This window comes from Haematobia irritans, chromosome 4 (assembly GCF_050003625.1).
Source record: "Haematobia irritans isolate KBUSLIRL chromosome 4, ASM5000362v1, whole genome shotgun sequence".
In the NCBI taxonomy this organism is placed as follows: Eukaryota; Metazoa; Arthropoda; class Insecta; order Diptera; family Muscidae; genus Haematobia; species Haematobia irritans.
Genome location: NC_134400.1, coordinates 10,978,560 through 10,987,679, shown reverse-complemented (window position 1 = coordinate 10,987,679; position 9,120 = coordinate 10,978,560). Strand labels below are relative to the sequence as shown.

General features: G+C 29.4%; 2 non-coding genes across 2 annotated transcripts; both read right to left on the bottom strand.

Annotated features, from left to right (window-relative positions):
* Positions 1–1,824: 1,824 nt before the first annotated feature.
* Positions 1,825–1,945, bottom strand: LOC142237325 (U5 spliceosomal RNA). The gene has a single exon (XR_012722458.1). It is a non-coding gene; the product is annotated as a U5 spliceosomal RNA (small nuclear RNA).
* Positions 1,946–8,220: 6,275 nt separating this feature from the next.
* LOC142237324 (U5 spliceosomal RNA) lies at positions 8,221–8,340 on the bottom strand. Its single transcript, XR_012722457.1, has one exon. It is a non-coding gene; the product is annotated as a U5 spliceosomal RNA (small nuclear RNA).
* Positions 8,341–9,120: the final 780 nt, after the last annotated feature.

Sequence of the window (9,120 nt, the reverse complement as noted above, 5' to 3'; positions counted from 1 at the left end):
GGGCGGACATGCTCTGATCGACTCAGAACTTCACGCCGACCCAGAATATATATACTTTATGGGGTCTTAGAGCAATATTTCGATGTGTTATAAACGGAATGACAACGTTAATATACCCCCATCCTATGGTGGAGGGTATAAAAAGTGTTGTTCCACCAAGACAACGCACCGTGCCACAAGTCATTGAGAACGATGGCAAAAATTCATGAATTCGAATTGCTTCCCCACCCACCGTATTCTCCAGATCTGGCCCCCAGCGACTTTTTCTTGTTCTCAGACCTCAAAAGGATGCTCGCAGGGAAAAAATTTTGCTGCAATGAAGAGGTGATCGCCGAAACTGAGGCCTATTTTGAGACAAAACCGAAGGACAAAATGGTATCAAAAAATTGGAAGGTCGTTATAACCGTTGTATCGCTCTTGAAGGGAACTATGTTGAATAATAAAAACGAATTTTGACAAAAGAAAATGTGTTTTTCTTTGTTAGACCGGGGACTTATCAGCCAACCTATTATATATATGGGAGCTATATCTAAATCGGAACCGATTTCTTCCAAAATCAATAGGATTCTATTCTGAGCCAAAACACATACTTGTGCCAAATTTGAAGTCGATTGGACTAAAACTGCGACCTAGACTTTGATTACAAAATGTGTTCACGGACAGACGGACATGGCTATATCGACTCAGGAGCCCACCCTGAGCATTTTTGCCAAAGACACCATGTGTCTATCTCGTCTCCTTCTGGGTGTTGCAAACACATGCACTAACTTATAATACCCTGTTCCACAGTGTGGCGTAGGGTATACAAATCATAAATGCCAATTTATACCAGGGATGGACAATTCAGTACTATAGTACTTTTTTCAATACTTTTTCACCCTGGTCAGTACCGTAGTACCCCTGCGAATGATTTAGTACTTTTTGTGTAGACATTTTTGACCCGATATCAGATATATGGTACAATAGTTTTGACAAAATATTTTAATATTTTGAGAAAGTCTTTAACAAACTTATTTGCTAATAGTCTTTTACAAATACGGCAAAACAGACAAGTTCATGCGGGAAGAAAATCTCGATATTGTAAAAGCCATAGTCACAAATACGATTTGCTTGAATTTCAACAGTATTTTAGTCGAAAAAGCACGTGATTCTATATTACGCTACCACACGAACACTATCCAGATAAGAAGTTATCGATCGCGTTCTAAAATAGTGGAAAACATTACTTGAGACAAAAGTAATCTACCAACATTTGGGGGAAAATTTAACAAAAATTTTTATTATGCAAAAATAAAGAAAATTTTGTCAAAATTTTATTTCTATAGAAAATTTTGTCAATCTCTTGTTTCTATAGGAAGTTTTGTCAAAATTTTATTTCTATAGAAAATTTTGTCAAAATTTTATGTCTATAAGAAATTTTGTCAAAATTTTATGTCTATAAGAAATTTTGTCAAAATTTTATTTCATTGTAAAATTTTGTCAAAATTTTATTTCATTAGAAAATTGTTTACTACGGTAATCTTTGTATTGCGAATAAAAGACTAAAAAAGAAAATATTTAAAATTTACAAAATATTATTTTCTTTAAAATTCAATTTAAGGGAGCTCTTGACAATAATCTTCCAATGGAATTTTTGTTAAAATTTAGTGAAAAGTACTTCTCGCTCAAAAAGTACCTTTTTTGTACTTTCTTAAAACTTGTATTTTCCATCCCTGATTTATACTCTTTCTTGAATCTGGTCACACTGCTTTTCAGTAAGCAGCTCACCCTCTCCCTCTTTCTTCATACCCTACAAAGTATTTGAAATTGATTATATGTGGCCCACAACCATAGAGTCGCAGGCCTAACAAAAAATTATTTTAGACTCATTAGAGTGCTCCTCTCCACGGAAATCTTTAGTAAAAGGCGAAAGATTTATTCGACAACTGAAGAGAAGCCAGAGTGATTTTGCCGATCATTACTTGAACATTAAAAGCAAGTCTTACATTCAGGTAGATGGGAATTTTCAAAGGCTTGAAAGTATGAAGCAAATTTCATTTAACACTGAATGTAACATTTCTCTTGGGAATGGATATATGTTAGAGGTATGTGCTGGTGATGTACGACCAATAAAGCAACCCTTGTGTGAATGAATGATACAAAACTTTGAAGATTTCGTTTGAGTGAGCAATGTAGGTAAAATGTGTCGGATGGACACAATCATTTACCCTTGGCATGTTTATGTGTAAAAGTAGTACAACCCAATCGATAAACTTTTCAAGAATTTCCACATATATACATTGTCGGTTGGGAAGACATTTAAATTTACTTTTTAATTATCTCTTTACCTCTAAAAGTATAAAATTCTAATTAAGAATATACCGCCTTTTAAATGATCCCCTTGTTATTTATTTCCATTAGGTTACATTTTTGTGTAAAATAATAACATTTATTTGATTCAGTAAAAATCTCCTAAACTGAAAGCTATTAGAAATACTTCATTAATTAGACAAAATTTACAAAATTATTATACCCCCTAACCTATGGTGTAAGGGATAAAAATAAAGGATCTCGCATATGGAACAATTGCATGTTTGAATGTGAAGAATAATGTCCCTTCAGTTCTTGGGACTGGTCCCAAACCGGTCGTTTCACCTGTCCTTTATAGCCGGTACAGGTCATATAACTGGTTAGGTGACCGGTGAACTTAACATGGGGTTGTCATAGGAAGGGTCAATTTACCCCCACATAGATACGTACAAACCAATCCTTTAACCGGTTGCTTTCAACCCATCAATTAACCAGTTCAAATAGACATGCTAGAGAGACAGTTCTAAAAAAAAAACTTTTTCGCTCCGACCAGGTTTTGAACCTGGGTTTACTGGCAGCATAACAGAAAGCCTTAACGCATTCAGCCACAAATTCCATTGAAGACACAGCGTTAAAACGTCAATTTAAATGTTTGTGATATTGGTAGAAAATGAACAAATGCGGGGAAAATATAACTGAAAACAAGTATATACGGCCGTAAGTTCGACCAGACCGAATCTTATGTACACTCCACCATGGATTGCGTAGAAACATCTACGATAGACTGTCATCCACAATCAAATTACTTGGGTTGTGGTATCTTAAAACTTCTTAACATCGTTTTCAAAATTGTGAGTTAGTCCATACGTGGTATATATTAGACAAAAAAGTTATGTATAGGTAAGTCTACAAATAATTTCGAATCGATATGGACTTTTTGCGCGATACGTAGAGAGCCAGAATTGAAATATAGGGGTCGCTTATGTGGGGGCTATATACAATTATGGACTTGATATGGACCAATTTTTGTGTGATTGGGGATCGATTTATCTGAGGTATATATATCTATAGACCGATATGGATCTAGTTAGACATGGTTGTTAAAGGCCATATACTAGCACAATGTACCAAATTTCAACTGACTCGGATGAAATTTGCTCCTCCAAGTGGCTCCAAAACCAAATCTCGGGATCGGTTTATATGGGGGCTATATATGATTATGGACTGATATGGACCACTTTTGGCATGGTTGTTAAATATCATGTACTAACATCACGTACCAAATTTCAACCGAATCGAATGAATTTTGCTCTTCCGGAGGTCAAATCTGAGGATCGGTTTATATGGGGGCTATATATAATTATGGACCGATTTCGACCAATTTTTGCATGGGTGCTTAAGGCCTTATATTAACACCACATACCAAATTTCAACCGAATCGGTTGAATTTTGGTCTTCCACGAGGCTCCGGAGGTCAAATCTGGGGATCGGTTTATATGGGGGCTGTATATAATTATGGACCGATGTGGACCAATTTTTGCATGGTTGTTAGAGACCATATACTAACACCGTGTACCAGATTTCAGCCGGATCGGATAAAATTTGCTTCTCTTAGAGGATCTGCAAGCCAAATCGGGGGGTCGGTTTATATGGGGCCTATATATAATAATTGACCGATGTGGACCAATTTTTGCATGGTTGTTAGAGACCATATACCAGCACCATGTACCAAATTTCAGCCGGATCGGATGAAATTTGCTTCTCTTAGAGGATCGGCAAGCCAAATTTGGGGGTCCGTTTATATGGGGGCTATATGTAAAAGTGGACCTATATGGCCCATTTGCAATACCATCCGACCTACATCAATAACAACTATTTGTGCCAAGTTTCAAGTCGATAGCTTGTTTCGTTCGGAAGTTAGCGTGATTTCAACAGACGGACGGACGGACGGACGGACGGACATGCTCAGATCGACTCAGAATTTCACCACGACCCAGAATATATATACTTTATGGGGTCTTAGAGCAATATTTCGATGTGTTACAAACGGAATGACAAAGCTAATATACCCCCATCCTATGGTGGAGGGTATAAAAATTAAATTACATTTAATGTTCACAAAAAACAAAAATATTATTTAAGATATAATTTATTGAAAATAACTAACTTGAACAAAATTTTCGATAAAAAATTTTCTATAGAGAATTGTATCAAAATTGTATCTCAAAATTTTATTTCTGTAGAAAATCTTGTTAACATTTTATTTCTATAGAAAATTTTGGTAAAATTTTATTTATATAGCCAATTTTTCAAACTTATTCTATAAAAAATTTATATTATTTCTATAAAAAAATTTGTCAAATTTTTTTTGCTATAAAAAATGTTGTCAAAATTTTATTTTTATAGAAAATTTAGTCAAAATTTTATTTCTATAGAAAATTTTGTCAAAATTTTATTTCGGTAGAAAATTTTATTTCTATAGAAAATTTTTTCAAAATTTTATTTCTAAAGAAAATTTTGTCAAAATTGTATTTCTATAAAAAATTTTGTCAAAATTTTATTTCGGTAGAAAATTTTGTCAAAATTTTATTTCGGTAGAAAATTTTGTCAAAATTTTATTTCGGTAGAAAATTTTGTCAAAATTTTATTTCGGTAGAAAATTTTGTCAAAATTTTAATTCTATAGAAAATTTTGTCAAAATTTTATTTCGATTGAAAATTTTGTCAAAATTGTATTTATAGAAAATTTTGTCAAAATTGTATTTCTATAGAAATTTTTTGCAAATGTACACTTATATGGGGACTATAACTGAATCTGAACCGATTTAAATCAAACCTGGCACACTTGACGATACTATCAAATATACTTCTTGTGCAAAATTTGAAGCAAATCAGAGAAAACATCTGGCTTCTAGAGTCATATATGTCCATATCGGGCGTAAGATATATATGGGGGCTACATTTAAATCTGACCCGATTTCAACCAACCTCGGCATGCGTAGCTAGAATGTTAACCTGTGCAAAATTTCAAGTAAATCGGAGTAAAACTGGGGTCTCGGGGTGAAAATGTTGTTTCTGATGGCCATGTAAGTGTATTCCGAAAATATATATATAAGGGAGTATCTAAATCTGAACCGATTTCCACCAAATTTTGCACACTTGACTATACTATTAATTAGACTCGTCGTGCAAAATTTCAAGCAAATCTAAGCAAAACTGTGGTTTCTGCAGCAATACCGGATTTGGCCAGTATTTTATATGGCCCCGAAGCCAAATTTGGTGATTATGTTGATATCTTTATCCGTTCAAAAGTTACAGAATTATTTCCAAAATAAAAAGCGATTTGGAACCACTGTGCATAGAAAATTTTGTCAAAATTTTGTTTCGGTAGAAAATTTTATTTCTATAGAAAATTTTGTCAAAATTTTATTTATAAAGAAAATTTTGTCAAAATTGCATTTCTATAGAAAATTTTGTCAAAATATTATTTCGGTAGAAAATTTTGACGCAATTTTATTTCTATATAAAATTTTGTCAAAATTTTATTTCTATAGAAAATTTTGTAAAAATTTTATTTTTATAGAAAATTTTGTCAAAATTTTATTTCGGTAGAAAATTTTATTTCTATAGAAAATTTTGTCAAAATTTAATTTCCATAGAAAATTTTGTCTAAATTTTATTTCTATAGAAAATTTTGTCAAAATTTTATATCTATAGAAAATTTTGTCAAAATTTTATTTCTATAAAAAATTTTGTCAAAATGTTTTTTTATACACAATTTTGTCAAAATTTTATTTCTATAGAAAATTTTGTCAGAATTGTATTTATAGAAAATTTTGACAAAATTTTCTATAGAAATAAAATTTTGACAAAATTTTCTATAAATACAATTTTGACAAAATTTTCTATAGAAATAAAATTTTGACAAAATTTAATTTCCATAGAAAATTTTGTCTAAATTTTATTTCTATAGAAAATTTTGTCAAAATTTTATATGTATAGAAAATTTTTTCAAAATTTTATTTCTATAGAAAATTTTGTCAAAATTTTATTTCTGTAGAAAATTTTGTCTAAATTTTATTTCTATAGAAAATTTTGTCAAAAGTTTATATCTATAGAAAATTTTGTCAAAATTTTATTTCTATAGAAAATTTTGTCAAAATTTTATTTTTATAGAAAATATTGTCAAAATTTTATTTTTGTAGAAAATTTTGTCAAAATTTTATTTCTATAGAAAATTTTGTCAAAATTTTATTTCCATAGAAAATTTTGTCTAAATTTTATTTCTATAGAAAATTTTGTCAAAATTTTATATCTATAGAAAATTTTGTCAAAATTTTATTTCTATAGAAAATTTTGTCAAAATTTTATTTCTGTAGAAACTTTTGTCAAAATTTTATTTCTATAGAAAATTTTGTCAATTTTTTTTTTTATAGAAAATTTTGTCAAAATTGTATATCTATAAAAAATTTTATTTCGGTAGAAAATTGTGTAAAATTTTATTTCTATAGAAAATTTTGTCAATTTTTTTTTTTCTTTAGAAAATTTTTTCATAATTTGGTTTCCAAAGAAATGTTGCCAAAATTTTATTTCTAAAGAAAATTTTGTTAAAATTTTATTTCTATAGAAAATTTTGGCAAAATTTTATTTCTATAGAAAATTTTTGCAAAATTTTATTTCTATAGAAAATTTTGTCAAAATTTTATTTCTATAGAAAATTTTGTCAACATGTTTTTCTATAGACAATTTTGGCAACATTTTATTTCTATACAAAATTTTGTCAAAATTTGATTTCTGTAGAAAATTTTGTCAAAATTGTATATCTATAAAAAATTTTGTTAACATTTTATTTCGGTAGAAAATTGTGTAAAATTTTATTTCTATAGAAAATTTTGGCATTTTTTTTTTTTTTTCTTTAGAAAATTTTTTCATAATTTGATTTCCAAAGAAATGTTGCCAAAATTTTATTTCTAAAGAAAATTTTGTTAAAATTTTATTTCTATAGAAAATTTTGGCAAAATTTTATATCTATAGAAAATTTTTGCAAAATTTTATTTCTATAGAAAATTTTGTCAAAATTTTATTTCTATAGAAAATTTTGTCAACATGTTTTTCTATAGACAATTTTGTCAACATTTTATTTCTATACAAAATTTTGTTGAAATTTTATTTCTATAGAAAATTTTGTCAAAATTGTATATCTATAAAAAATTTTGTTAAAATTTTATTTCGGTAGAAATTGTGTAAAATTTTATTTCTATAGAAAATTTTGTCAATTTTTTTTTCTTTAGAAAATTTTTTCATAATTTGATTTCCAAAGAAATGTTGCCAAAATTTTATTTCGATGGAAAATTTTGTCAAAATTTTATTTCGGTAGGAAATTTTGTCAAAATTTTATTTCGGTAGGAAATTTTGTCAAAATTTTATTTCGGCAGAAAATTTTGTCAAAATTTTATTTTCTATAGAAAAGTTTGTCAAAACTTTATTTCGTGAGAAAATTTTGTCAATTTTTTTTTTCTATAGAAAATTTTGTCAAAAGTGTATTTTTATATAGCTACAGAAAATTTATGAATTACCATGAAGTTCAACTGTGGCCACCATGATTACAATTCTACGGTAGGCTTTGTACGCGGATATAAAAACTAAAAAATATATTTAAAATTGAGGAGTTGACAAACAAAATTTTATTTTCTGCAAAATTCAGTCTAAAGGAGCTCTTAACAATAATCTTCCAATGAAATTTTTGTTGAAATTTAGTGAAATGTAATTTTTCGCTAAAAAAATACCTCTATTTGACTTTCTTAAAAATGGTATCTTCCATCCCTGATGCTGTCTAAAGTATCAATCAGCTGGATAAAATAGAAATTTTTGTTCTCGTTAATAATTTTCCTTATAATCATAACAATAATTCAAATTGATCAATAATGGCCCGCAACCGTAGAGTCGTAGGCCTGCAAAAAATTATTTTAGACTCATTAGAGTGCTCCTCTCCACGGAAATCTTTAGTAAAAGGCGAAAGATTTATTCGACAACTGAAGAGAAGCCAGAGTGATCTAGACAAGCACTACGTGAATATTATAAGCAAGCCTTACATACAAGTAAAATGGGAATTTTTTACAGGCTGTAAATAACTCAACAAATTATATTTAACCATGGATGTAAAATATCTTAAGGGAAAGGATGAATGTAGCAAAGGTAGATGCTTGTGATGTGATATACAAGCGATCACGTAACCCTTAAGTGAAGACACACGCACACACCAATAGTGATCGTTCAATGTCAATACAAAATGCATTACTGCAATGTACCAGTGTGCATTGTAAATATTAGTTCCCAAGGCAAATAGTTTGATTTTAAATATGAGGTTTGGTTTGTTGGGTAATATGAGTCATCAGCCATTATTAGGAAAGCGAATACAGTAGACAGCAAATAAAAGACAGCCAGAAAAAGACTGTTCTTGTTATATGCGTTTTTTTTCTCATAGGCAATAATTGCATATAAGAAATAATTTTTTTGTACCCAGCATATAGAATGGTGATGGGAGTATACGTTTTAAAATAACTTTAATAAAAATGTAAAAATATATAATGACTTCATTCACATTAAAATAAAATAATAAAAATAAAGTAAACTAAAAAATACACACTTTTTTCTTATAATCGATTTTTCCTATATGAAATTATTTTTAAACCAGTAAGGAAAGTCTAAAGTCGGGCGGGGCCGACTATATTATACCCTGCACCACTTTGTAGATCTAAATTTTCGATACCATATGATATCCGTCAAATGTGTTGGGGGCTATATATAAAGGTTTGTCCCAAATACATACATT